Raw genomic sequence first — 26,381 nt, 5'->3', positions numbered from 1 at the left:
AAACCACAGGCTGTTTCTGGATAGCAGATGTGATTCTGATGCTTTAGAGAGGTGAGCCCTAAGTAGCATTGCTGTCATTGACCCTTTAAAATGAGTATTTTGCATTCCCAAAGCCCCTTCCTCTCTCAGAGCTGTCATCTAGAATTTCCTTTATCCTGCTAACACAGAGACAGACAACTGTTATTATTCCAATTTCGGAGTTTTCTGGAACCAGAAAATATATCAGACGTTCCCATAAAACTACCACATTTCCATGCAACAACCATATCATGACTGGAATCCCAGACTCTCAGTCAGAAGTCTTTAGACCTTTAAGTGATGGAATGGGGCTTCTTCCTCCTCTGAATGCTTCTCTCCCACTCTCCCCACTAAGTCCTAAGTGGACTTCGCTATCCCCCACCCCCTACCTCTTCACGTTTATTCTGTTTCCTCCACACTGTTGGACTTGGTTTCCATCAAACGTCTTCATCTCTTTCCTTTGTTTAGTTAATTGAGTTGAATTGCATTTGTAGTTCTTGTATTTCTTTTGATGCATGAGTTGGACCAAGTGGTTCCTTCCAGTCTTCAGATTGTGTCCTATGATTCTACATTTATCTCTTCATTCTCATTGACTTTATATAAAGGAAGAACTCATTTCATTTCTCACTTCTTTGGTACCATAATTATAACTTCTATGCCTCTTATTCTGCATGTGTTGGTCTTCTCATATTAACCATGAGTCTCTCCTTTGCCCATTTGGTCCCTTGCTCCTGTGATTCTTTGGAGAGTTCATCAGTCTGGAAATATGAAGTTGTTTATCCTTGCTGAAATTCTAATGATAATTGAATCTGTATCAAGAGCTGAATAGGAACTTCAAGGTCAATAGGTTGAAACTCCTCCCTTTATGGAGAGAGGATCTGAGGCCTAGAAATAAATAGAATTACTTGCCCAATACCATGCATCTAGCAAGTGTTTGAAGTGGGATTTGAATATAGGTCTTCTTGGCACAGACTCCATCATTCTATACTTAGTTCTTTTTTGGCTTGAAAATGATTTCCTGTTGTATTAAGGAACATTTAGGGGTATTGAAAGCACTGTCCAGATGCCATTCATCTCACTTTTCTTTCCTCCTATGCTAAGATAAATACGCTGATTGAATAACTGTCCCTCTAATCATAGGGTAGAAGTAATATCAGGAGCATGTTTTCTTCCTTTCCTGTAATGGATTACCAGTTGTATTTCTTTTCAGTGACCATTGTTCTTCTGATGTCGGGGCTCCAGAGCAGTCAGGAGTTTGATTCAGTCAATACAAGGTCATCCGATGAGAGCATCATCCAGAGAACCTTAACATAGGCTCATTGTGTCTCCATTGATAAGCAAGAATTGTTTGAGTTTCCGTGATGAAAGTAACAGTGGATAGGATTTTATCACTTGTTTGTTAAGTATCATAGAACCATTGGTTTACAGCAGGAGGGTGTCTCAGAGGCCATGTCTGATGACCTCATTTTATTGATGAGGAAACTGAGACTCAGGCAAGTTAGTAACTGAGGTCATAGGGTCATAGGTCTGGAGTTGGAAGAAACCCTGGAAGCCATTTAATCCAACCTCCTCATTTTATAAATGAGGGAACTCAGAAACTGACAGAGGCCAAGTAACTCATCAAGGAGAAAAGAGGGAGAAAAAGCTAAACAGAGTACCTGCCACTTCATTAGAGAATGTCCAGTAAACACCTACATGACTGACAGATTCATAAAGACATTTTTAATTAAAAAGAGAAATTTTAAATAAATAAATAAAACAAAAAAAATTTCTTTGGAGAAAATTAGTAGCTCTGTCAAAGACATAAGCACAACTACTCCACGAGGCAACTGCCACATTAATATTCCATGACACTTGGAGGCACTTTGAGCTTAAATACTTATCTGGGAAAGGTTTTATAATTCATACGACCTGAAATAATTTACACCTAATTAGATTTTGTCAACTGAATAATTCCGTCTCATGTTGCTTCCACAGAAGCATTTAGGCAACTGCATTTTATTCTCAAAATAGTTGTAAATGTCAAATTAATTTTTGTTGACACGAGCAACATGGAGGAGAGAGCTACTTGGCGGAGTTGTTTGTCAACTGAATACATTTCCACTCTTGATGAAACACGTAGGATAATGATGATTCGATTGATTTTTGTCTTTTTGATTGCCTTGCTTGGGAGTTTCAGAATGATCTGGACAGTCAGTGGCATCCATATTGTTGAGTTCTCTGGGGATCCTTGAAATCCTTGGGATGTTGCGTGTTCTTTGGGTAGTGGTGGCTCCTTTACAAGTGTATGGTTCCTGGGCATGTGTCTCCATTTTTGCTTTTCTCCTGGAAAGGAGGATTTTAATGGTCTTAGAGACTTTGCAATTTAATGGAAAGAGAAGTGGATTTGGAAATGCATTCGAATTTGAGATCTCTTACTGAGCTGTGGGATCATTAGTAAGTCACTGCATCTCACTGGCCCTTGGTTTCTTCATTTGTAAAATGAAGGTAATAATATACTATGTAAGCTATCTCTCCTAGGGCTGTTATTATGAAAACATTTTGTAGACTTTAATGTTCTTAAGAAAATGGAAGTTGGTATTATTATTATATCCCCCAATTTTTTTTCCACCTGTTGATTTCATCAGTTACCTCCATTTCTTTAGCCTACAACACTTCCATCCTGTAGGGGAAGTAGAGGAGATAACAAGAATTTGTTGAGTGCCTACTGTGGGCTAGGCACTGTGCTAAACACTTTACAAGGATTATCTCACTTGATCCTCATGACAACCATGTGAGATAAGTGCTCTTATTATTCCCATTTTACAGTTGAAGAAACTGAGGCAGGCAGAGGTTAAGTGACTTGTCCAGGGTCACACACTTCGGCTTGGATCCTGGATCTGAACTCAGGTCTTCTAGACTCCAATTCATGCTGCTGGGGTAGCAGTTACCCATGTTATACTTGATTATCTTTATTTTTATGATTCCAGATACTAGTTCCACTCTCCCAAAGCTGTACATGGGTTTTGTCCACAAACACCCACCCACATACACAATATGTTGTTGCCCTCTTTAGAATATAATCCTCTTTGGGGCAGATTCTCTTTCATTTTAGTCTTAGGCTTTAACTGCTTAGCACAATGCCTGTCATCTGGTGTCCATCAAATAAATATTTGCTCATGGCTTGATATTCCTACTTGAATTATTTGTCTGGTAGCCTTTTGTTGGGTTACGACTTCTGCAAACATATCTATGGGACTTACAGGCCATATGTGAAACTTTTCCATATTGGTAAGACTTGTTCAAGCTTGTATTCCTTTTGCATAGTTTCCAAGGACTAGGCCCATCACCTGTCATCACTGGCTGTTCGAGACATTTCAGCTGGGAATTATCATCTTAACATGGATAGAATGTAAGATTATTAAGAAATAAGATTGTTTCATTCTTTGAATTTATATTCTCCATGTCCAGGTCATGTAAGAGGTACCTAGTACATGCCCATTAATTGATTCATAACAATTTTTCTTTTTACAGCTAGGGGTGGACAGTAATAATTGACTAATCAGTCAATAGTCATTATTGATGAATCATTAATGACTCAGCGCTCTCTTCTCTCTCATACACACACACACACACACACAAGTGAAGTCCTACCTTGATTCTTCAGTTGGTCTTCTCTCTTGTGTGTTCATTCCCAACCCTGTACCTGACCTTTGCCACTTACTGATTGTAAAATGACTTCTCAGTTTGATTAAATTCAACAAACATTTGTTAACATGCACAGTGTGGGAGATTGTTATGTCTTACTATGCCTATTATTTACAGGGTTTTCTTCTTTTTCTTTATTTTTTCGCACTTGGGGGAAGGTGTGAGGGAGAGAAAATAAATGCTTGTTAATTGGAAAAAAACAAAACCATGTGTGAGACTTCCACTTTGTTCCAAACACTGTATTATCCAGAGACAAAACTCAAACACTCCCTGCCCGTGGGGAGCTTACATTTTAATGAGGGAATCTAGCAGTCTTACACAAATCTATGCAAATTATATGCAAAGTAATGTAAATTCCAAGAGGAAGAACAATTTGGTAATTGAGGAGAGAGAGATTAGGATGCTTCTTGTGCAGGAGGTAGTGGACCTTCTCCATTGTTTGTTGGAAGCTATAAGGAGAGTAGAATGCTGCAGAATCAACACTTTTGAACTGTGGGTGCTAGAGGAGACTTTTGAGAGTCCCTTGGACATCAGGGAGATCAAATCAGTCAATGAATAAAGAAATTAATTCAGGCTATTCACTAGAAGGTCAAATACTAAAGCAGAAGCTTAAATACTTTGGCCACATAATGAAAAGATGGGACTCATTGGAAAAGACCTGGATGTTGGGAAAGATTGAAGTCAGAAGAAGAAAGGATGAGATGAATAGATAGTATCATGGAGACAGCGAACATGATCGGAGACCTCAAGAGATAGTGGAGAACAGAAGAGCCTGGTGTGCTATGGTCCATGGGGTCACGAATCATCAGACATGATTGAATGACTGACCAACAACAAAAACTGAGCCTGAAACAGATGTGATTGACAAGGAATGCATTCCAGACTTGGAATAATAGCCATGCAAAAGTATGGAGGCAGGAAGAGACAGTGGTCTTTTACAGGTAACAGCCAGCAGGCTTGTTTTGCCTAGAACATAGAGTCTTTGCTGTAGATTAATGTAAAAGAAGAATGGACAGGTAGGGAAACGCCAAATGATGAAGGACTTTAAATAATAGAACAGGTTTGATTATCTTTCATAGGTCATAGATGTTTCAGATGGACAGGAACCTGAAAGTCTATTCATTCTGATCCTCTTTCTTTATCCATGGGGAAACTGAGAACCAGAGAGATTTGGTAACTTGTCTGAGGGCATGTAAAGTGATAAGTAATGGAGTCAGGAGATTCAGGCACTCTAAATTCAAAAAACTCTTTCCACCATTAGCAGTTTGCTTTTTGACATAGGTCATTTCTTCCATCATCCGAAAAGAAAAAATAAAGAGAAGAGGATAGAATAGTCACTTATTAAATGTCTTCTTTGGTCAGGTTGCTTTTTTATGAAGTTATAAATAACTCTCTTCAGAAATCCTTGGTTCATAGGATCATCTGTTGAGCACTTCATGGGAACTCAGAGACCGTCTAGTTTAACATCGTCATTGTTGAGATAAACCTTCAAGATTTCTAATGACTTTATCGAGATCCCACAGAGGTTAGAACAGACTTTGACATTTTCCTGGCTGTATCAGTCCATCACCTTGATTGTTGCTCAGCAAATCTATATCTTCATTTTGAACTCTGGAGTCAAAATTCACCTGTCTATTGAGCATCTCAACCTGGATGTCTCAGCCCTTCAAACTCAACCTGTTCCAGTCAAAGGTCTTTTATCTCTCCTCCAGAATCTGCTCTTTTCTCCATCATTTCCTATTTGTTTTTGTGCCATTATCATTTCTTACTTAAAATTTGGAAGATCTCTCTTAACACCCCTTCTCTCCTCTTCCACATGGAATCACTTTCCATTTCCTCTATGTTTTGTCTCCCTTATCCCACTTTTGTCCCTCCATGTTTATCACCTTATAAAAAGTCATTCTTACCATTGCTCTGGACTTTTGCAATTGCTTTTGAATTAGAATCCTCCTCATCCTTAGCCTTTTCTTTTTTTCTGTTAAACTCTGAAGGGTTGTTAGAATCTGGATTATCATGGTGGGAGGAAAGTTAAATGAACACACTCCTGTTTGAAATTTTGTTTTATAGAAACCTTCCCCTTTCTGAAGGTGAGGAACGGAGTGGTTCTAGACCTCACAATTCTAGACCTCAGAATGTAGACATTCATTCTTCCTAAGCTGATGAGCAACTCCTGTGTTTTTTAGAGAAGTGATTTTCAAGATATGGTCCAAGGAAGTCCAAGATTTTACTAAATCATTAATAATTACACCAATATTAAATAATTTATTGAATTATTAATACATAATTTCCAAAATGGTAAATATTTCTAGATATAACCCACATGAATAATAAGCTCTTTGGAGGCCCTAAGTTTTTAAGAGTGTAAAGAGGTTCTGAAACCAAAAAGTTTGTGGACTAGTATTCTAGAGTTACTCTCTGGGCACTGAGAAATTAAGTGAGCTTGCTGTGATAATGCAGCTACTGTATGTTAGAAGCAGAATTTGAACTCCAGAGTCCCCAAATACGAGATTGACACTTTAGTGCCACAACTAAAACATCAGACTTGCCTCTCAGGGCCAGGCAAAAAGATAATAACCATAAAAAATAGTTAAGAAAAATAAATAAAAATACAATAAAACATAGGTCATGTTAATTTGTGGTTTTCCAAATCAACATGTAGCCCACAGGAATCTGTTACAGTTAAGTTTGACTCCCTTTTCTCATTAATAAAAATCCAAAGATGTAAGGAAAGTCATTTTGGATTAGGTTAAAAATATGGAACAGAATTTTTTTCATTTTTTTCTCTCTTTAAGAGCCATATGTACATATATATACATATAAGCCATATATACACAGATGTATATACATATATAGTACATATACATATACATACACACATACACATATACCACATATAAATATACATACACACATACAGATATACAGATACAGACATAGACATAAAAATGAGGTTTTGTTTTGAAAAAATACAGTACTTTTGACATCATTTATTAGTTTGGATAATGAGTTAGCACAAGATATTTGTTGAAGTTTTGTAGGTAGGATTATCACATATTCTATTAGCAAAAATGTAATGTAAAATTTCATATGAATCAGATTTTCATTGGTGAAATATAAAATATAGGGCCATAAAAACCTAGCTAAAGATTTGGAAATAATTCTGCTTAAGTTTGTGATGAGCGTTATAGTCCAAAAAGGTCACTGATCACTGACTCTCAATAACATGGAAACAAAAGTCAGCCTTTTCATTCATTGAGTTTATTTTCCTCTTATTTTTGGTTCCCTGATTCTTTGTCGTGTTTCCTGAAATAATTCCAATGATAACCTGAAAAAAGGGCCTTGTAAGTATTATATATCTTTGGACATGGAATGGTATTTTAACGCCGTGTTGACTACATGCCTAAAATGTTGATTTGTTAATACCTGGAATTTGGAAATTAAATTTTATGGTATATGGATGATTTATTGTGATCTCCTATGAGGAAACCCGTCTTTAAAAGTTTCTATTTTTTTTAAATCACTCTGAGTTTGAGGGGCAGAAAGCATGCCTAATGCAAAACAGGGGCTGGGCTGAAATCACACATCTCCCTGGAGGAAAAAAAGTAGAGGTTTTACTTACTACGTATGTTTTAAAAATATTTATAGATGCAGCTGGACTTTTAGTACGGCACTTCTGTTTTTAATGATAGAACTCTCAAAGGACTGAAATTGCTCCAAACAGTCTCAACTGTGTCTGAAACTCAGGAACAGTCTATGGGAGGTGAGGGGAGACTTAGTTCCTTTGATGCCAATTGGAAACATTGTAAGGGGAGATTGGCCTTTGGTTCCATGTTCCTTGAACCTTGGGTGTGCAGATGGGAATCTGAGAGTTTCATAATGCTTCATTCTTTCTGCAGCTTTGGAAATTATCTAAGTGAAATATATTTTAATGGATATAGTGCCGTCCATACCAGTGATCTCAAGGCTTTCCGTTTACAGAGCGGACGTTGTAAAGCCTTTGGATGAAGGGAGAACATTAGTTCCAGAGAAGACATTGGAAACTGTCTGGTGGAGTTTGTCACTGAGATGGGGAAGGTTATCTGAGAGGCTCCAGAAGGAGGAGAGTGGGAGAGACCATTCCCCAAACATCAACCCGTGTAGCGTAAGAATATCTTGAGATGTGAGTTGGCCCAGACAATAGGCCTCTTTAAAAGACCATTGGCAGTTGATTGGTAACAGTCTTTGGGATGGCCTTTCCTTAAGATAATCCTTTTATGATGACATTCTTGATTCCCCTTTCATAATTTAATTTATACACCCTAGGGTACTTTGGATACTAATGTGAGTCATGAAAACTCATAGAATTTAGAATTGTGTTTGCTTTGTCTAGCTTAGATCCAAAAGGATCATGCCTTCAGTGGCAAACCTCAGTTTAGGAAACACCCACCACTGCTCAAGGCAGCTGCACATTCCACTTCTGGCCAGCTCTCATCATTAGGAATGTTTTTAATCTGAAATTTCTTTTCTTGCACCTTTTCCTTATTGCTTCTAGTTATGTTTTCTGGGACTAAAAAGAACAAGACTTGCAGTCTTTCAGTTAATCAGCATTTATGAAGCATTGTAAGTAAGCATCCAGCATGTGCCAGACACTCTGCAAAGTATAATCAGTCCAACAGTGAGCTCTTATTAAACACTTACTGTATGCCAACCACTATTCTAGGTGTTGGGGATACAAAGTCAATACTAAAATAATATAATTCATCTACCACATGAGCGCACTTCAGATATTTGAAGACAGCCATCATACATCAGCTGCCCATGCCCTGAGTTTCTTCTTCTCCAAAATAAACATCTCCCAGTTCTTTCATTTCCTCATATGGCATGGGTTCAAGGCCCCCAACAACCCTCCTGGTTGTTCTGATCTTTAACAGTTGACTTCCTAGAGCCAGGTACTGTACTGATGATTCTCTAGCCACTCACTTTTACTCTTGGAATTGATTCAGCTTTGAGTGTTTTCTCATAGGAGTTCCTGCTATTTTCTCTTGTAGCATTCCTGGCATTTCGAGGCCACCATCTTGTTATATGTCTCTTTTCCAGGTCATAGTGGTACAGATGTAAAGATGGATTTCACATATCCCCTTCCTCATGGAAAGTTTCTACAAATCTTCAGTTTCAACAATTTAGTATTACGTTATTTGGATCGTTTGCATTCTGCTTTAGGTATATTGGATAAGAATTCTGCCAAGGGCAGTTAACTCATCCAGAACCTATTTGTGTCTGTGCTGAGTGGCTGTAGCCTGTGACTAAGGAGACTATCACGTTGGGGGGTGGGGATGGGGGTGGAAAATCATCATCATTTTAGCAACTCTTCCCCCACCCTTTGTTTTTAATAAACTGGCCATGACAGATGAAAAGAAATCTGTGCCGTAGCTCCAATTTCTCATGTTCGGCACATTTCAGCCATAAACTTAATTATCCCAAGGATTTTCAAATGACTCCAACTATTTCTAGACTGGGGACCAGAGGATACCAAGTTCTATTTTTGAGCTGATAAAACCTTCCTCTTGGAAGCATTTGTTTATTATATTACAGCTTCACATGAGCCGAGCTCAATCCTGACCCAGTGTTAAGTGTCTGTGGTAGATTTCATTACATCCATATACTGGAAGTCCTGCCAATATACTGGCAGCAAAATCCTAGTGGAAAATAAATGGCAATAAAAAAGAGAAATGATAGCCCGTGTGAGTGTCGAGGAGCACAGCTTTATGGAGACTGGACAACCCCAGAGTAGCGACTTGGCATGCCGACATGAGCTGAGAAGGCTGTGAGTGAAAGCTGATATTGGAATAATGACTCTGTGGCAGAGACATGGGAATAATTTAATTAATTGCACCGAAATTTCTTTGATGAATAGTTATGTGGTGATAAGCATGAGGTCGAGCAGCAGAATGAGTTTCAGCTTTTTAATGGGCCAGCGCAGCTGCAGTTTTGGATGGACTCCCATTTTATTTTTCCCTTTTGCTCTCCACCATCCTACCAGGCTGCATCCATCTAGGCAGGGCCCACCACACTGCTCACCACTCCCACACCATCCCCACTGAGCCGAATGGGAAGGAGTTTTGGCTGTGGGGGAACCAGGCCTATGGCGGCTTTGAAATGAAAGCCAGATCAAAAGGAAATTATAGGAGAGGTGCCTTATGAATTCCCGCATTTTTCCCCCCAGCCTGACCTCCCACCCCTACCGATCTCCAATATGCTTTTACAGGGTCTTTGCTGCTAAGTTGTATGAAGATTTTAATAAAAATTTCTGGTCCCTGGAGAAAGGGGCAAGTCTTTGTTGTTGGAGGATTGGAGGGAAGTGAGCAATGCAGCCCAGCTGGCTCCCTCACATTAATCCCATGATTCCTAGCCCATATTTTCAGACAGATCCATTACTGAGGCCTGTAACCAATCTCTCACCATTTTCTTGCTGTGTAGGCTCTGTTTTTAGTCATCCTGATGCAGCAGCAGACATAAGCTTCTAACTTCATACAGCTTCAGCTGCAAATCTCCTTAGGCTGGCTGCCTCCATCCACCTTGGCTGTTGTAAGAATGAGTTGTTACATAAAAATTGATTGTAGGTGGCATTTCCTCCCTGACTTGGTCAGTGCCAGTGGTAGGAGGGGCATCCTACCATCACCATAGAGTAAGGTTTGCTTCTCATTATACACTGCATATACACACACACACACACACACACACACACACACACACACACACGGTGAAGGAATCCATGGTCTATACCTTCCGCTTTTTATTAAAAGGATTTGTGTAGGAGAAAGACCTCCTGGGCTCTAGGCAGAGAAACACCACCTGTGAAAGCCTTTCATCCTTTTCTATCTGCTTGTGAGTTGAAAGATTAACTTGGAACCTGGGAGAGCTGATGGAGGGTGGGGGAGGAGGAGGAGTTCATTTCTAGGCCAGGTGAGTGCTTTCTAATGAGTTTCCTGCCCAGGTAATGTGCCCAGTTTTGGCTTTTAGGTTTCCCAGGTGTAGAGCTGGGAAATGCTATGCCAGGGGAAAATGACCTTTCTTGATCCACAGGTGGTGGCGAATGTGTGAAGTGTTTATAAGACAGATCAGTTTTTAAAAAGGATGCTAACATGTGAACAATATTTTAAAAATGACAGAGGACATTCTCACTTTGATATCTCTTCTCAACCTTTATTGGTGTATAAAGCCAACTCTCCAACAAGTGAGGGCACTTTTGAATTCTGGAGTGATCTTCTCTGCCTTAGGCATCAGCTGATCAACCTGCATCTTGCTCTAGCCCAGTGACCCTCCTTGGAGAAAGTGGACAGGAAATAAAACAAATTTAATTAGAATAAGCCTTCCTAGTTGATCTAGAGAAGAAAATTAGAGTGACTCTTAACAAAGTTGGGTTCTGTGCAAGAATTAATGTATGAACAACATCACATCCAAACCATATCTGTTGTTACTTTCCCAGAACTTTGTTTTTTCTCACATGTATATTGAGAATCATTGGAATGAAATGGCCTCATAGATCCCTTCTAGGTCCATAACTAAGATTTTCTAAGTCCCACCATCGCTCTGTGCCTCAGATTCCTTTTCTGTAAAATGAGAGCATTGGATTTGGGGGCTCATTGAACTCTCATCTCTCTTCCCCTTGTCCTGTAATAGTCATTACATATCTACATTTTCATTCCTTTGTCCCCTTCCCCCCAATAACAGAGCAGTCATTTCATCCATCAATGCATCAAATATCAAATGGTAGTTTGCCAACCATTCTGGGAAATGTTCAGTCTCTACTCTGCTGAATTGGAAGGTAAGAAGACTGGAAAAAAAGCAGATCAACAAACAAAGAAATGGACATTTGTATGATTTCTCTTTCAAGCATTCTGAATCCTTTTACCCATTGAGTCCTTGCAGCAGCCCTGCAGAGCGGCAGTCTTTGAGATAGAGCACAAGGAGATGGCTTTATTTATAGTCGTTGTTTTCAGTCATGTCCAGTTCTTCGTGACCCCATTTGGGGTTTTCTTGGCAAAGATAATGGAGCAGTTTGCCATTTCTTTCTCCAGCTCATTTGACAGATGAGGAAACTGAGGTAAGCAAGGTTAAGTGACTTGCCCAGGGTTGGTCAGCTACTAAGCATCTGAGGCCAGATTTAAAGTCAGTCTTTGTTATTGTAGACCCAGCATTCTATCCACAGTACCTTGTCGTTGACAGACTTAGAGTTAGGAAGTCCTGCATTCAAATCCCACTGAAAATGCTCAACTGGGAAAGCCTGGTTAAACTTACTTTGCTTGTCTGGATATTATAATTGTACTTCCTTCGTTGGCTGATTGTAAGGATAAAATTGTGTAGTGCATATAAAGTGCTTCACAAAAATTTCATTCGTTTATGGAGGTAATCTGTGATGGTCATGAAGATGATGGAGGACAGAATTCGGATTTGGGAGCAAGAGGCCCTGAGTTTAAATTCTGTTTCTTTCATTTATATTTTGAAAACTTTGGACAAGCCACCTAATCTCCCTAGGTCATCTTTCCTCGGCGGTGGGGTGTGTGTGTGTGTGTGTGTGTGTGTGTCTGTCTGTCCGTCTGTCCATCTGTCTCTGTGTATGTGTGTCTGTGTTTATGGAGTTTGCCAGGATGGTCTCTAAAATTAATGCTAATTTGTAATCAATGATTTTATGAAGCTCTTGTGCTGCATTACTTTGCTTTGTAATCTTTTTCTGTCCCCTTTTCCTTCTATAAAACCCTTGACCCCTCCAGAGGACAGGCTGATTAGTACTAGTGACAGCGGACCAGAGGAGATATCCATGATTTCCATCACTGTAGCTTGGGAATGTAGCTCATTAAATAAAAGTGAAAAAAATACTCTCAGTAACAAAAAAAAAAATCTTTCATTAGGAATCATCATTTGTAAGCTTCTTCAAGAGGCAATAAGAAATTCTGGACATATTCATCACACAGTATATTTACTGTATAACTGTTTTTTGTCTGGTGCTATGCTAGGTTTTGGTGATAGAGAAATGAATAATAATCCCTGTCCTTGAGGAGGTTATGAATTAAATGTTTTACTCTGCATCTTAGGTAGATACCATTTTGTATACTGGGTGGTAGTGGGATAGAGAATGTAGAGAAATAGGTGTCTGTGCTTGGCATATAAATATAGTATACTAACTTTTAAAAACATAGGACTTAGCGTGTGAAAAGTAAGTTTCATTGGCTTGATTCCATCATATTTACAGAAAAGGAGACCGATGCCACTAGAAAGGAAATTATTTTCTCAGGGTCACTTAGCTAAAAGAAAAGCTTGAACCCCATTCATTCATTCTACACTTATTTATTAAGAACTTTTTCTATATGAAGTTTTTTCCCACTTGTTATACATCACTAAATTAATTTTCATGTAGACAGTCAGAGATTCTTAACCTGCATTTTTAAAAAAGCCCATTCTGGAAGAGAAATTCTGAAATAGAAGAGTTAAAGCAGTATTTATTTTGTGCAGCTATTTGGAATAGTGCATAAAGTGCTTAGCCTGGACTAAGGAAGACTCATCTTCCTGAGTTCAAATCTCACCTCAGATGCTAGCTGTGTGACCCTGGGCAAGTCACTTAACTGCCTTTGCTCAGTTTCTTCATCTGTAAAATGAACTAGAGAAGAGAATGGCAAACCACTCCAGTTTCTTTGGCAAGAAAACCCCATGGGGTCATGAAGATTCAGACATGACAAGAAAAACAGTATGTTGCCCCAAGTGCTTACTTTGTCTTCAAAGTGTACAAAAAATAGTCACTAGTCTTCATCCTTTAGGATGGTTGTGGAATTTCTTTGGGTTGCTTTTGGGAACTTATCTTTGAACTCAGCATTTCATTCCCTTCCCAATACCATATGTAGTAAAACATAACTTAGGCAACTGTGTTCGACACTGCTTCGTCCCTGACTGGTTTGGGGGAATCTGTGTTTTATTATCTGATTTATTGAGCAGTATGGAAAAGACTCTTTGGTAGCCATGCATGACAGTCCCATGTCCCAGACCCTGCCAGATAATTGAAAGTCTGAGAGGGGGAAAAGGGGGGGGAGGATGGGATTTATAGTTAGCACAGGTTTTTTGTTTTTTTTTTTCCCTCCTCTGGATCTTTGCCCATCTTATTATGAGTTCTTTAGAGAAATGAAATGCAGCAGTAGCTTGGAGTAATTGTGGATGCTTTCCAGCAGTACAAGAGCTCTGGAGTCACTCTATAAGCCTTCTCCCCTGGTTGCAGTTAGGAAGCCAGTTGACAGTATAATAGGCTTTTGGAAGTGGGTGCAAGAGTTTGTGTGCTGTTTGATGTTGCAAACACCAGGCCCTCAGGGAGATCTGGAGAGAGGATCTTCTGATCTTAAAGAAAAGAAAAAAAAAGATTAACCTGAAACATGAAGGAGGAGGGGAGGAGGGAACCTCCCAAATTCTAAAAGACTTAGGTGCGACCAGAAGATGATCTCATTCCCTTCTGTGGAAACATCATTTGGCAGGAAGCCCGTGCAGGCAGAAGCCTCAGAGTAGGCAAACAGCTTAAAAATGAATTTGATTAAAGAGAAGTAACCCATCACCAGAGAATTTGGTAGGCTTAGATTCCTAAACACCGGTGGAGGTACCATTCTCTTCCCCTAAATCCTCCCCTGCCCAGCTGTCCTATTACTTTGAGAACACCACCATCCTCCTAGTCCCTCGAGCTCCTAAGGGTTCGTTCATCCTCATCCTCTCACTATCTCTGCCCCTCTCCCCATCTGTTTCCAGAGCCTGTCTACTTCACCTTTGCTATATCTCTCCACTACACCCCATTCTTTCCTCTGACGCTACCACCCTCTTGGAGCCAGTCCCATATTATCTCACACCTGAACTTTTGCAATACCTTGGTAGTCGGTCTTCCTAAAGTGCAGCTCTGACCATGTCACATCCCCTATACTCAACAAACTTCCGTAGCTCCCTATAGCCTCCAGGTTCAAATACAAAATGCTTTATTTGGTGTTCAAAGCCCTTTATAACCTAACCTCTGCTCTTTGATCCAGTGCCACTGGCCTCCTGACTGCTTCAAGAACCAGGCACTCCATCTCTTGGTGCTGGGACTTTTGTTTGGCTGTCTCTCATACGTGGAGCACCCTCCATCCCCATCTCAGCTCTTGGCCCCTTTGGCTTCCTTTGATTCCCAACTAAAATCCCATCTTTTACAGAAAGCCTTTCCCCACACCTCAGTTCTAATTCCCATTAATTATTTCCTCTTTAATATTGCAAGCAGCTAGAAAGAAACAATTCAAGTATTGTGGAAATACAATCAGGATAGTACAAGACCTGGCACCTTCTACATTGAGGGATAGAAGGGAATGGAATAGGATATTCCAGAAGTCAAAGGAACTAGGACTGAAGCCAAGAATCACCTACCCAGCAAAACTGACTATAATACTTCAGGAGAAAAAATGGTCTTTCAATGAAATAGAAGACTTTCAAATTTTCCTGATGAAAAGACCAGAGCTGGAAAGAAAATTTGACTTTCTAACACAAGAATGAAGAGAACCATGAAAAGGCGAACAGCAAAGAGAAATCATAAGGGACTTACTAAAGTTGAACTGTTTACATTCCTACATGGAAAGACAATATAACTCTTGAAACACTTCAGTATCTGGGCACTGGGTGGGAGTACACACACACACACATGCACACATGTACACATACATAGAGACAGAGTGCACAGAGTGAATTGAAGAGGATGGGATCATATACTAAAAAAAAAAACAACGAAATCAAGCAGTGAGAGAGAAATATTGGGAGGAGAAAGGGAGAAGTTATATGGGGCAAATTATCTCTCATAAAAGAGGCAAGCAAAAGACTTATTAGTGGTGGGATAAAGAGGGGAGGCAAGAGAAAAACACGAGGTCTACTCTCATCACATTCCACTAAAGGAAAGAATATAATGCACACTCATTTGGATAGGAAAACCTATCTCATAATACAGGAGAGTGGGGAACAGGGGCACAAGCAGGATGGGGGGGAGGATAGAGGGGAGGGCATGGGGAGGAGAATGCAATACGAGGTCAACACTCATGGGGAGGGAAAGGACCATAAGAAAATAGAAGTAATGGGGGACAGGACAGGACGGAGGGAAATATAGTTAGGCCTATACAACACAACTAGTAAGGAAATCATTTGCAAAACTAAACAGATATGGCCTATATTGAACTGCCTGTCTTCCAAGGGGAAGGGGTAGAGAGGGAGGGAGCTAAAGAAGTCGGAACTCAAAGTATTAGGACCAAATGTAATGTTCTTACCACTGGGTAACAAGAAATACAGGTTAAGGGGTCAAGAAAGCTATCCGGCCCTACAGGACAAAAGAGAAGATGGAGACAAGGGCAGGGAGGGAGGATAGAGGAGAGAGCAGATAGGTCACAGGGGCAATTAGAAAGCTTGGGTCTGGAGGGGGGGAGGGGGAAAAAGGGGAGAAAATTTGTAACCCAAAATTGTGTGAAAATAAATGTTAAAAGTTTAATAAAAAAAAAATTATTTCCTCTTTAACTTGTATAAAGCCTGTTTGGACATATCTGTTTGTTATTGTCTCACCCATCCAGCTTTACGCTCTTGGAGGGCAGGCTCTGTCCTCTGTCTCTTTTTGTATGGTGCCTGGCATAGAGGAGTCACTTAATAAATGTTTTTTGACTGACTGCGTGCCTGAAATACTAACTCTTTATTGTTATCGCAGCTGCTGTTGCTGTTTCTGTCTTCCTTAATAAACAGAAATGCTGCTTTGGCGAAACATCATTAGTCAACTATTCCCTTAAGTTTATTTTTCCTTAAGCAGGAATGAATTTGTATTGAAGCATCCACAGTCTACTCTCTGATTCTTATTGAGACCAGTGACTTGAATTTACAAGTGTTAAGAGCACAGTTTTCGGTGAGGAGTGCAAAGCTAACTGACCCACCTGGGAATTGAACTTTGGACCTTTGAATCATTACCCAGTGTTCCAGCCTTATCCCAAGTTGGATGCCACAGTCAAACTTTTGATTGCAGGTCTGCAGTAGATGTAACCTCCCAGGGCCCTCTGTGAAGCATCCTTTTCAGCAGTGGTAACTGAGGGTAGCATTGTACTCAATTAGCTTTCAAGGAACCTTGCCTTATGCCTCTGCACCCCGCTGGCTGGCAGCTGGGGTGTTGAAAAATAAAAGGATGTGCCCTTCAAGAACATAGCCACGATAGTTGGTGAATTTTCTTCTCAGCTGAAGACTTGATCTTTTCAACCCAAAGAAAAGAGAAGAAAGTCAATTCTTGTTTTAAGTTGAAACTTGGAACTGGCATGTATCTCTTTCTGGTAGAGCACAATGAACCATAGAAGGAAGAAAGCCCTTCTGTGTTTGGGAGAGAGACAAGCCTTCAATGGCTCAGTGCTGGCGTGTAGGCCACGGGTGGAATCTTAGTGGGCAGTTATATTGTCAGAAAGGTTTGCTGTGTTATCCCTTCTGTTTTCTTCATTTCCCTCATCTGGTGTGACTTCTGTTTTACCTGGAGGGGGACAAAGAATGAAAAAGGAAAATAAAATTCATCTGGAATGCCTTCTTGTTGGCTCTGTTCTGATATCCTGGCCAAGACATTCACGCGCCAACTGTAGCCCTTGAAAAACATGCTGTGATTATCCTTAGAACCAGCAAAAAAGACCCCATTGAAGGCAGCCATTGTTTAAACCATGGATCTTAGTTGGTAATTATATTGGGTGATACTAATCTGAAAGATGGTGTTTTCCAACAAGAATCAATAAGACTGAAATGAGAATCCTGTAAGCTCCCTGAGTTGTTATCGTGTTTGGTGCCCACATGGACTAGTGGGGAGATGGTTTTTTGATATTAATATTAAAGGGTAAAAAATCTAATAGATGTGGCATAGTGGAACAACTCCTGACCCTGGAGTCAGTGATACCAAGGTCTGAATTTATCCTCTAACAGTTAGTAATGGTGTGACCTATGCAAGTCACTCTGTCGTCATTTGCTTATCTTGAAAATGGGCGTTATGATAGTTCCGCCCTCTCAGTCCTGATTTTGAAACTTAAAAGTGATGATGCATATGAATAACACTTTATCATCCTTGAGGTGCTATTCAACCTCAGGCCATAGAGAAGACCTGAGTTCCAAATGTCCCCTCTGATGATTCCTAGCTCTGTGACCTTAAACAGTGATCTCTGCTAAGTTTCATGTGCCCATGGATGTAAAATGAGGGGATTGGGTTAGATGTTCTTTGGGATCTCTTCCAGATTCATGGAAATGGTCGTAACCCTCTGGGAAAACTCTCAGAGGACACTTGGTTCAGATACCTCATTTCACTAAGGGAGGAACTGAGCCTTAGAGAGCTTAACTGACTTGTCCAGACTGTAAGGGAAAATGAAGGGAGTGAGTGTTCCTTCACGTGCCAGGCACCGTGTGAAGCATTTTAAAATGATTATTTTATTTGAATCTTAAAACAACCCTCTATGTTGGGGATAGATGGTATTAGTATCCCCATTTTACAGATAAGGAAACTGAGTCAATCAGCCTTTAAGTGATTTGGCCAGGGTCACACAGCTAGTATGTGTCTGACTTGGGTTTCTTGACTCTAGGCCCCATAGCTCTCTCCACAACATCTGTGACCTAACAGCTGTCTCTACTGGTGCTTCAGCCTCAGTCTCATTATTAGTCACAGCTATCAAAGACCTCAAAAGATCATTGTCACCATCAAAGTCCTTGGCATTGTCAGAAAACTGATATGATTTTATCTGTGGAAATGGCATTGAAGAAGATGGATCAACATCTACTTCCCTGCTGTCCCCTAAGGAATGCTGGACCTTTTCCTCCACCTTGGAGCTAAACTTTCCACTAAGAACTATCTCCCCCATGAGAATATATGCCTCTTGTGAGCAGGGATTACCAGGCCTTTCTGTTTTGTCCTCAGTGCTTAGCATGGTGTTTTGTGAATACTTAGTCCTTAAGAAATGCCTTTTCATTTAATCATCCATCCATCCATCCATCCTAAGCCATATTACTTTTCAGATCACTCTAGGTTATCAAAATGCCCTTCTAGAGAAGACTTTCTATTCTTACATCACTAGGCGCTGACTTCTAGGTTGTACTTGACTAATTCCAGACAATCAGGATTGACACACTCTCTCTCTCCTCTCTCTCTCTCTCTCTCTCTCTCTCTTTCTTTCTTTCACATATACACATATGTCTCTCCTTACAATATCCCTCAATTTCTTTCCTCTGCTCCTCATGAATAGTTTTTACACACACACACAGACATATATATGTACGCACATACGTATGTATATATGTCTGTGTAGAGACATATATAATGCATATACACATATACCCCTCAGATTTCTTCCCGCTGTTCCATATATATTATTTATAGTCTTCAAATATATATATATGTATATACATACACACATATATGCCAATCTTTTTAAATATAGATTCCCAAATTTCTTTCTCTTGCTCCTTCTACATATATATTTATATATACATATATAGTCTTCAAACACACACACACACACACACACACACATACACATGTTCCCAAATTTCCCTATTCCATATATACATACATACATACAGTTTCCCTATTCCGTACACACATACACACAGATACAGAGAGAGTCTTTATATACATTTTTGTTGTTGAATACCCTAAATTACTTTCTTTTAACTCTTGACTGATTTGACCTCCTTGCTATCCAAAGGACTCTCAAAAGTTTTTGGTGGCACTCAGCTTTCCTCATAGTCCAGCTCTCACAGACATACGTTGTTGCCAGAAATACCGTAGCTTTGACAATGTGCCTTTGTAGGCAAGGTGATGTCTCAGCTTTTTAGTATGCTGCCCAGATTCACCATAGCTTTCCTTCAGAGAAGCAAGGCTTTTTTAATTTCAGGGCCACAATCACCATCTGCAATGATCTTTGAGCCTGAGTATAAAACGTGATACAGCTTCCATTTCTTCTCCTTCTATTTGCCAGGAAAGACCAGTTGCCCAGATCTTGGTTTTTTTGATGTTAAGCTTCAAGCCAGCTTTTACACTCTCCTCTTTCACCCTCATCAAGAGCCTTCTTAATCCCCCTTCCCTTTCTGCCATCTGAGAATACGTCTGTGTATCTGAGATTGTTGGTATTTCTCCCAGCAAGTTTAATTCCAGTTTTGATTCATCCAGCCTAGTATTTCTCATGATATATGCTGCATATAAGTTAAATAAATGACAACATAACAACCTCGTGTTATTCCTTTTCCAATCTTAAACCAATCAGTTGTTCCATATTTGGTTCTAACTGTTGCTTCTTGGCCTACATCGGGGTTCCTCAGGAGACAAGTAATATGCCCCTCCTCGACTTTGAGGACTTCTCACATTTTGTTGTGATCCACACAGTCAAAGTCTTTAGTGAAGTCAGTGAAGCAGAAGTAGATGTTTCCTGGAGCTCCCTTGCTTTCTCCAGCAATTGTTGGCACGTTCATAGAGACATATCCCCAAATCTCTCTCATACACACACACACACACACACACACACACACACACACTCAAATTTCTTTTCCTTATTCCTCTCCATCCTTTTTTCTTGCTGCCCGTTTCTCCACAGTGAAATTCTCTTGGACAATTTCCCAGAGCATTGTTTAGATCTGTTCATCTATTTCATCTAGGTTTGAGCGTCAGCCTCATGGAGGCTTCAGAAATACTCTTCTCCACTCTCCTCCACCCATGCTTGCACCACAAACCCCCAGCCCCATGTCTTAGAGTCTGTTGGTCCCCCAGGAAAGGGAGGCAGAGGAAGAAGATTAGGGCAGTGGTGCCAACAGCTCTTGGTCCTTGGGCCATTCACAGGAACACTTGCCAGTCTTCAGAAGGAGTGGCAGAGACTTCAAAGTGTTTGCTAATGGAAACGCTGACTAAAAACAGCATCTTAAATAATGCAAACAATCAGCATGCGGTCTCCAAAAAAAAATGTTGCCACATTTATTAGCTGGGCGTGAGCTAAAGGTTGGCGCCCATAAAGACTATCTTTGTAACGATTAGCAGGGGCCTAGTATAATTTAAGATATTCTTTAGAGTATATAAATATGGCCTCATAAAAGGCCTAGATATAAGGAACCTGTGACTTTAAGTCATTAGAAGCCCAGTGGTTTGATAAAATAACAGGAAACAGACAATTTATTATGAGCAGTCTCGGTAGCTCTGGATTATCCATAAAACTTTTATGGCCTTCCCCAAGTGGCAAGAGGCCATAAAACTTGCCTGAATGAGGGACTTGTTAATTTACTTGTTAAAGCAAATTAAAAATTTATAAGCGCTTTTAGGTAAATGAGATCTTCTCTCATTGCTGCCCTTGTGGGGCTTTGGAATCCTAGGAGGAAAGAATGGCTGAGCTCAGACATCACAGCCGAACAATAACAGCCATTAAATTGTTTCAGTTTATTGCAACAGAACTATGCAGCTGTTGTCAGGGCTGACGGGGGATGCCAGCGCTTGACCGCCTGGGGTTTCGGGAGATTCTTGCTCTCTCTCAATAAAAAAAGGGAGGTGGTGATAGGGTGAGGGAACAAATAATTCTGGCTTCTTGGATTTGCCAACTGTTGACCCGTGGACTGTACTTTCCTTGACTTGGCTGCCAACTTCCCTCCTCTCTCTCTCTGTCCCTCTTTCTCTTCCCCTTTACTCTTCTTCCCTCTCTCCTTCCCTCTCTCTTTCTGTTCCCACTCTTTCCCCTTCCTTTTTCCTCCTCCCCTCCCCTCCCTTCCCTTCCCTTCCCCTCCCCTCTCCTCTTCTCTTTTCTCCTCTTCTCTCTACTTCTCTCCTCTCCTCTCCTTTCCCATCCTCCCTCCCTCCTTTCCTCCCTCCCTTCCCTTCTCTCCTTTTCTTTCACTCTCATTCTCTGTCTCTTTCCCCCCTCCCTTTTCCCTCTGGAAATACACCTTTCTTTAATCTTTAATGGTACTAATTATAAACAGAATCCACCCATCATTTCTCTTTTTGACATTTTTGGCCCAGGACCCTAGAGCTAAGCTAGCCTCTAATTTTCTCTGTCTCCATCAGCTTGTGTTCAGACAAGCTCATCTCATGAGGCTCACCCAAAGTTGGACTTCCAGAAATCTTTGCATGTGAAGGTATTAAACCAGACCTGGTGGGTTAGCAATGAGAGTCTTTGGTTAGAATGGCTATGGGATTGTGCTGACATTGATCAAGGACTCTAAAATCAACAGTTAACCAACAAGTATTTATTAAGCACCTCCTCTTTGCCCCCATTCACTGAGGCAGTTGGAGTGTGAGCAATTAGTTTCCTGCCAGAGATTATTATTTTTAAATACTATCTTAGGCCATTATTTTCCCTTAGAATCAAGTATGAAAACATCTCAGAAAAAATAATCAGTAATTGAAGGGTATAGATAAGGTGAACACTTTAATGTGTCTCCTAGGTTTCGGTCTTGGAGTCAGGAAAACCCGGATTCTGATGTTCCTTCTGATTGCTGCCACCTTGTTGACCATTTTTAAGTCCCAATTGCCTTGTGATCTATTTCAGGCATGTTCTGAGTTTTCAGATATATGTGTTCCAGGCTCTCTTTCAATGAAATGCCTGCTTGGCTTACCTTGAAGCTTTGGAATCTGTCCCATCCCAAAACATAACGAGCCTATCTCAGTGACCTCTTCTGCCTGCCTGCCCCCCCCCCCCCCTCTCTCTCTCTCTCTTTCTCTCTCTCTCTCTCTCTCTCTCTCTCCCCCCCCCCCCACCTCTCTCCCTCCTTCCTCCTACTTTTTTGCATTTTATTATGCTTTGTTATGTTTCCAAACAGTAACTCTGACCACAGGGTCCAGTTATCATTTATCATTCTAGGATGGATAGTGAGCTGGTGCACATTTTCTTAGACTCATTCCTTGGACTCCTCCATCTTGGCAACTTTACACCTGCTTGATTTAGACTCATGAATATAGATCTGGAAGTGACCCCTTAGGGCTTCTGGGCAAGACCCTTATTTTAAAGATGAAGAAACTAAGACCTTAACAAGCTGAATTAACTTTCCAAATATAGTGATACCAGCTCTCCTCCAACATGTTGTTTGCCATGCATATGTGAAGATTGCTTTGGGTCCTTAAACTGTGGCTTCATAGATAATTTAGGCTTAAGTTAAGTTGCTTACTGATGATCCTACCTCTGGCAAGTGTGGTAGCAGAGATTGAAACCCAGGTCTCTTTTACTTCTAGTTAATACCCTGGAGCATCCTTTTCTCATGAAAAAGCCAGGCATCCTTGCTTTTTCAAGGCTTTTTGGACTTTTAAACTAGAGTACCTGTATGGAAAGAAAGACCCATTTTGAGACTGTCTGTGTATCTTTATGTTCCTCTGTTTCCCACACTAATTGCAGAAATAAAATGTCCTGTCTGGATTATAGACCTACTTTTTAATTTTTGTATTTCCTAGCATAAAACAAGACCCGAGAAATATATTACCTGTAATCTAGGGCAGAATTAATTAGATTACTAAAACTTATTACCTTGTTATCTTTTGAAATGACTGTGTAGAGAAATGCAACCAGGTTTATGATGATAGTTTCCCCTGGACAGTAGCCAATGTCTTGAGGAAATCACAGTCATATGCTAAATTCCTTCTATTATAGAACTTTCTGTAATGTAATATTTGCCATAAAGCAGTTCCATCTTGAGATTTATGTTTGTTGGTTTGTTATTGGGAAGTTATTGTTATAATCATGTTTTTCTTAACTCTCTGTCCTGTAGTTTTGACCCTAACAGAAATCTAGATTCTCATTCTTTCTGTCTCTCTGTCTGTCTCTGTCTCTCTGTCTGTCTCTGTCTCTCTGTCTGTCTCTCTGTCTGTCTCTGTGTCTCTGTCTCTCTCTGTCTCTCTCTGTCTCTTTCTCTGTCTCTCTCTCTGTCTCTCTGTCTCTCTGTCTCTCTCTCTCTCTGTCTCTCTCTCTCTCTTTCTCTTTCTCTCCTTTTCTCTCTAGTCTAGGGACTTGTAATTCCATTGACAAGGGTAGCTTCCAATGAGGAAACTCTTCATCAATGAATTTCAGCATGTGTTCTCCAAGTCACATAGACATTTTTTCTGGAATAATGAGAAATTATGTAACTTGCCTAAGTGTATGGTATAGACAGTCCTTGAACCCAAGCATCCCTTCTTCTGATGCCAGACCTCTACCTATTACCTTTCTTTTTGAGAATGAAAATAATACTATTTTGTACCTTTGCTGCAGTCTTCTTTAGTCCATCTAACATATGTCATTATCCAATTTACCTTCCTTCATACGTGCCTCTAATTACGCCTCTCTAACATGTAAAAATTGAATTAAAATATTTAAAAACAAACAAACACTTTTCACCAAAACAGTTCACCACTGACTACTGTATACAGTTGATATTTCCAAGCTTGAGATATTCAAGGCTGCCTTGCAGGATTCAGGTTATCTTTCTTATCTCCTTATATCTTCTCCCATGGATTCTGAGCTCCAGCTTGCCAGGAATTCTTGCAATATTCAGGTTCCACACTTTCCGGCCTCAGTTGTTTTGTTCATTGCTTTGGTTTTCCCTGATGCCTCTTAGGCTCATAGCCTGTGCATCCTTCATGGATGAGTTCAGAGTTTATTTCCTTCATGAAGCCTTTCTGGAACATTTCTACATGTCAAGATTCCAGGAGTCTGCTGGTGCTTAATAAATATTGATTGATTGAATGATGACCCCTCCCCTCTCATTCTACTTTGGACAAATATTAGGCATTTAGCACGGTGCTCCTTGTGCCATATTTCTCTATTTTCAAGTCTTTTCTCTCTTTAGATGATGGTAAATTCTTGGAGGGCCAAGAAGGGGCTTGCCTCATAACATTTTTGCATGTTCTTCATCATCTGACTAGCAGAATGCCTTTCACACAGTAGGAGCTCTGGGACTGTCAGTATTTATTGAGGGGATAAAGAATGAACTGCTGTTCTGAAGAGGCTTGGCTCGAGCCCCGCTCTTTGGAGGATTTTCTTATATATGCCTGCTCATTAGTGATATTGATATATGTAGTATAATGATTGCTTAATTGCTAATTTTCCTATGCTAATTGCTGTTTTTCTACAAAACTAAATCCTGTAGCACTTTACATTTTTCTAATGCCATCTGGAATATGAATTTTCAGAAGAGGAGGAGACAAAGAAAAAAGATACCGGATCACCACCTTCTCCTTTGAGGTGGCGGGGGAAAAAATGCATCCCCCATAGGAGCGAAATGTTTAGTTTAGATGTTGTTTTATTGTTAGAGTTCAATTTTTTTTAACAGGCTCCCCATCTTCCCCTTGCTCCTGCATAGCATCCCTACAACAGCCTGCTTCATGATCCTGTTCACAGGTCATCTAGTGCCCTGCTTAGCATCATTCGCTGATGAACATTAGACACGTCTCCCTTAAAATGTTTTTGCTCTGATTACTAGGGAAATCCTGCATTTAGTTTGCATATTAATATGGAGGGACTGTACATAGCTCATATTCATCCATGGTAACCTGGCCTAGTGGGACCAGTAAGGCTCACGTAAGAGTAAAGAAAGTCAATGGGGTTTGGCTGTGCCTTCCACTCTGGCCTTTGCCTGTCTTTGCTTATTAATTTTGAGGGTATCACTGTTGTTAGGTGCACTTCCCTTTTCTTCCCTCTTTTCCCCTTTCCCTTCCCTTCCATTTCCCAGCATTTCTCCCATTCTCTCTCCTTTCTCCATCTCTTCTTTTCTCCTTTCCTCTTCTACTTCCTTCTCTTTATCCCCTCCACCCCCTACTCTCTCTTTCTTATTTTTTCCTTTCCTAAATTATTGTCTTCCCATCTTTTATCTTCAGTATTAATGAACCATCTACCTGATTTACACAGGACTTAAAACTTTGAATGTCCATTCCTTTGCTTGTACCAGGTAACACAGTTTGCTCAGGCAAGTGAGCAGTTCCTCTTAATAAGTCTACTTGTATTTCACATACCTGATTTTAATTTCTTGCACTATGAGGGAAATCCCAGGATTTAGATTGATAGGACCTGGCTTAGAAGCCTGACTCGGCCCCTTTGTTACTGTTGGTAAGAGTTGGTTGCCTTTCAATGCCAAATGGGAGTTGGGCTAGATCTCTCAGGTCCCCTTCCTTTACACCCTCTGTGTTGAGAGGAAGGGGAATAATGCACCCTACATCCACTCTGGTGTGTCTGAGTCCTGGTCCCAATGTCTTACCCTCCATTCCTTTTAAACCCTTTAATAAGTTAAGATGAGCTCCTGTCAGTTGATGGCGATGGGAAATACAATTTTATGCCCTGCTAGCTTGACTGTGTCTAATGCACATCCTAGAAGGATTCTGTGTAGATATGTGTCTCTATGATGAGATAATATTCTCTATAGGAGCAGATCAGAGACAGCTATGTAAAATCAAGTGTGGTGATTGGGCACTTAACGTGGAAATTTACATCTTCTATTTGATGTATCAGCCATTCAAAATTGAGAGCACAATAGTTATAAAGAATTATTAAGAAATGAGATGCTATTTACTTAATGTCTTCCATCAAAAAAATGTTATTATTCAGTATTCAGTATAGGGCCTTGTTTTACTGTTTCCTTCTGTCTTCCTCCGCCCCTCCCCTCCCCTTGAGTTTCCTGTATTTTTTACTGAGAAAAAAAGTGCATTTGTGATGTCACCATTTTGAAATTTA

The 26,381-nt window shown here is 40.2% G+C and overlaps 1 protein-coding gene across 4 annotated transcripts in view; it reads left to right on the top strand.

Annotated features, from left to right (window-relative positions):
* The window catches only part of AUTS2 (activator of transcription and developmental regulator AUTS2), a 1,242,623-nt gene that overhangs the window by 495,627 nt on the left and 720,615 nt on the right, over nt 1–26,381 (top strand). The window lies entirely within an intron of this gene.

This window comes from Notamacropus eugenii, chromosome 2 (genome assembly GCF_028372415.1).
Source record: "Notamacropus eugenii isolate mMacEug1 chromosome 2, mMacEug1.pri_v2, whole genome shotgun sequence".
Lineage (NCBI taxonomy): Eukaryota > Metazoa > Chordata > Mammalia > Diprotodontia > Macropodidae > Notamacropus > Notamacropus eugenii.
Note: the sequence above shows the minus strand (reverse complement) of the source record. Positions and strands in the feature narration are given on the sequence as shown.